Source organism: Lemur catta, chromosome 7, assembly GCF_020740605.2.
Source record: "Lemur catta isolate mLemCat1 chromosome 7, mLemCat1.pri, whole genome shotgun sequence".
NCBI lineage: Eukaryota > Metazoa > Chordata > Mammalia > Primates > Lemuridae > Lemur > Lemur catta.
In genome coordinates this window covers 84,683,756-84,687,958 of record NC_059134.1, presented here as the reverse complement: position 1 = coordinate 84,687,958, position 4,203 = coordinate 84,683,756, and the positions used below count along the sequence as shown (strand labels likewise).

At 36.1% G+C, this 4,203-nt stretch overlaps 1 pseudogene; it reads left to right on the top strand.

Moving 5' to 3' along the window:
* Nucleotides 1–1,445: 1,445 nt before the first annotated feature.
* Nucleotides 1,446–2,382, top strand: LOC123642585 (annotated as a pseudogene).
* The last annotated feature ends 1,821 nt before the right edge of the window (nucleotides 2,383–4,203 follow it).

Here is a 4,203-nt window from a genome sequence, read left to right as displayed (position 1 = left end):
ATAGAATCATGGAAAACAGTCAGTCTTAAGGAAGGCAGAAAAAAGAAAGAAAGAACAGATGTCACAAATAGAAAAAAAAAAAACCCAGCAAGATGGTAGATTTTAGTCCAATCACATGGAAAGATTACATTAAATGTAAATAACCTAAATACTACAATTAATAGGCAGAGTTATCAGATTGGGTAGAAAAGAAAGACTCAACTATATATTATTCATAAGACTCTGACTTTACATATAAAGACAAAGGAGTAGTAAAAAATATATTATGCAAACACTAATGAAAAGAAAGCTAGAGGGTACAGATAAATGTCAGAAAAAGTAGATTTTGGAATAGGGAATATCATAGAGATAAAAAGGGATGTTACATAATGACAAAGTAATCAAGAAGACATAAAATTCTAAATGTTTACATACCTAATAGTAGAGCTTCAAAATACATGGAGAAAAAAAAAATAGAACCTAAAGGAAAAATAGACAAATATACAATTATATTTGGGTACTTCAACACCCCTCTCGCAGCAATTGATAGAACAAGCAGACAAAAATATTAGCAAAGATATCAAAGAGTTGAACAACAAATTGATTAAATAAAGATTTATGGAACATTCCCCTAAACAACAGTGGAATATACATTCTTTTCAAATATACATAGAATATTCACCAATAATTCATATTCCAGAGTATGAAAGAAATCATGACAAATGTAAAAACATTGAAATTGCACAAAATGTATTCTTCAACCACAGTGGAATTATGCTAGAAATCATTAACAGAGTGATATCCAGAAAGTATCCTAACATTTGTAAATTAAATATTAATAATACACTTCTAAAATACTTATGGGTTGAATTAAAATAATCACAAGAGAAATTAGAATGTTTTGAATGGAAGAAACTAAAAACTAATATATATACAAAAATCTGTAATATGAAGCTAAAGCAATGCTCAATGAGAAATTTATAACATCAAATGCTTACACAAGGAAAAAATGTTTCCAATCGTTGTTATAAGATATACCTCAAGAAAGTAGAGAAAGAGCAAGTTAAACCAAATGCAGATAAAAGGAAAGAAAGAAAAAAGTGAAAAGCAGAAATCAAAGAAATTGAAAACAAAAAAAGGTAGAGGAAAACCAATGAAACCAAAAGTTGATTCTTTCAAAATGTCAGTAAAAATTAATAAATGGGGGCCCGGGGGAGAGAGAGAGAGAAATGAAAGAGAGGATATCACAACATATCCTAAAGACATTAATAGGATAATAAGGTAATATTATGAACTCATTGGTGCCAATAAATTTGAGAAATTAGATGAAATGAAAAAATTCTTCAAATAATACAAACTACCATAGATCTCTTAAGAGAAAATACATCATCTAAACCAGCTCTTTGCTTGTTCTCCCAGCCTCCCTCCTCTGCACACCAGGCAAGGCTGCATCACATGATTGAAGAATGTCCCAGGTCCCACTGGGGAAAGTCCTCCTGGGGAATGTCATCCAGCACACAGATGCTCACAGTAAGATTCAGGAGGAATCAAATATGTCGAGAATAAGAGAACTGGAGAAACAGGTGGAAGACGCTTACCATGGGACTGAAAGGAAAATGATACCCAGCAGTTCAAGCGGGATGCATAGTGATGGTTTTGATGAAGGCACCCAAAGAGATGGTAGGAGGCCAAAGAATGACATTTCTGGGACACTGGAAGTTGATTTTCTTAAGGCTAAATCCTGGAAAAAGAAGTTAAATGATTATGAAGCTAATATGCCAGACAGATGGGGGTCACAGTGGTTATAAAGGGTTATACTCTGAAGAATTTGAAACAGACAGCAGTGATCAGCAAGATTTTACCAATGGAAAAAAAATTTCCCCAGTTGAAATTACCTACCCATGAATCCCACAAACACAAGAAGTCAAAGAAATCCCATTTTAAAAAAGCATACGAAAAGGCGTCTCACAAACACACACACACACCCACACACACACACACACACACAAAAAAAAAAAAAAAAAACATAAGAAAAGCAAAAAGAAAGCCATGGATATAACAGCAGATTCTTCAAGCAAATTCTCAGAAGAAAATGGGGCTTCTAGTACCAGGAAAAGGAAACAACCACATAAGCACAAGAAAAAAATCCAGGAAAAAGTCTCTCAAAAAATTTGCTTTATTCTTAGAGGCAGAAAGTGACACTTCCCAGTCAGATGATTCAGCATCCAGCAGTTCTGAGGAAAGTGAGGAAAGAGATATTAAGAAAACCAAAAGGAAAAAGAGAGATAAAAAAGTCCATATCCCTATAGCTACTAATAACAATGAAATACAGGAGAGAACAAACGCACAAATTGGAAAGTGGCTACAGATGAAAGGTCTGCTGAGAGCTCAGAGGATGACTAAATGGGAAAGGGACATTCTTGTTTCCCATGTGACTGGTATTTACAGCTCTTACTCCTTGGGGCTTTGCCAGTGACTCCCGTTCAACACAGGGGGCTGAGATAAGAGCTATCTCATGCCATCTATATATGTTCCGACAGACTTCTTGTCTTCTATTTTGGCTGTTAAACCTGATCCCCTTTTCTTGTTAATAAGGAATCTGGTATTTTGTTATGAAGCTTTCTTGAAGAGATTATTTTTTGCAATTAATCACATTTAGTATAAAGTACATATACAGCAAATTAACGGATCCAGAAAGCTGAATCCAATAATGACCAGGGTATACCAATCGGAATACTGACTTTGGGGAAATCAAGGGCTGGGATCACTGGGTGGATTGGAACCAGTGCTGTGTAGAAAGATATGACAAGGGAGCACTATATTGCTCTCTTTGTTTATATAGCAGGTGTCACAACTGGCTTGTCTTTAGCCTTGGTGCTTTGATCCTTCCATATTTTGACCCCACAGGTGTGGTCCAGTTTACTTAATGAGGAAATGGCCTTAAAAACAAACCTTTCCCCTTCATGATAACATTCATAGCCAACTGTTAATAGAAGGGACTAGAGTTTTCTCAAATTTCCCTGCCGGACAGGGTCTAGAGATATGCTTAGTATGCCCCTAAACACGGTAACTGGATAGTAAATGGGTTTTAGTTCCATTGCTATATATTGCCTAAATAGATTTGCATTCAAAATTATTTCTTCAGTGTTATAGATGATCCTTTACCAAACGGGGAAGAATCAGTCATGCTGTCAAAATGGTGCTCTGAATAGGATTCAGGGCAACAACTGCCATTTAAATTTTGTTTTCCTTGTTCATTTCTAAATCTGTTAATGAACTTTAGATTTTCCCTAAAACAAAGTTGAATCATTTCCAAAATGAAACAGGCTTCTCAGGGACATATCCACTTCTGTCTTTGGATTAAAGTAGTAAGCAGAGACCACGTTATTTCCCTTTCCTATACTCTGATCCCTACTATGTTAGTTCTTTTCTTTTTTTCTTTTTTCTGAGACAGAGTCTCACTCTGTTGTCCGGGCTAGAGTGAGTGCTGTGGCGTCAGCCTAGCTCACAGCAATCTCAAACTCCTGGGCTCAAGCCATCCTCCTGCCTCAGCCTTCCGAGTAGCTGGGACTACAGGCATGCACCACCATGCCCAGCTAATTTTTTATATATATATTTAGCTGTCCATATAATTTCTTTCTATTTTTAGTAGAGACGGGGTCTTGCTCTTGCTCAGGCTGGTCTTGAACTCCTGAGCTCAAACAATCTGCCCACCTCGGCCTCCCAGAGTGCTAGGATTACAGGCATGAGCCACCTGTAGTTCTTAAGAAATGAAAATATAACTGACAGAAGGCTGGCAGAACGCAACTGAATTTCTTCACTATGGGAGAAAAGAGCAAGTGACATATTGCCATCATTTTTTCCTGATTGTCACCTGGTAGACTGAGTAAAAAGCTTGAAAACTCAGACTTTTGGTATGTAAGTCCAAGTTGCTTTTTGAGGTGATGAGTATGTGTTATATTTTGATTGTAGTGGTGGCTACATGATCAATACATTTTCAAAATGTGTAGAAATGTATATTTTAAAATGGTGAATTTTACTGTACGTTAATTATACCTCCATACCTGAGCAAAGAAAAATTAAAGACAATGGTAGGAGAGAAATTGTAGACATCCAAGAGACAATTCTCTCAAGGAGTTTGCTGAAAATGAGAGCTGTGAAATGAGATATTTGCTGGTGGGGGAAGTCAAAGGCAGAGTGAAGTAGTTAACAAATTTGTTTTTG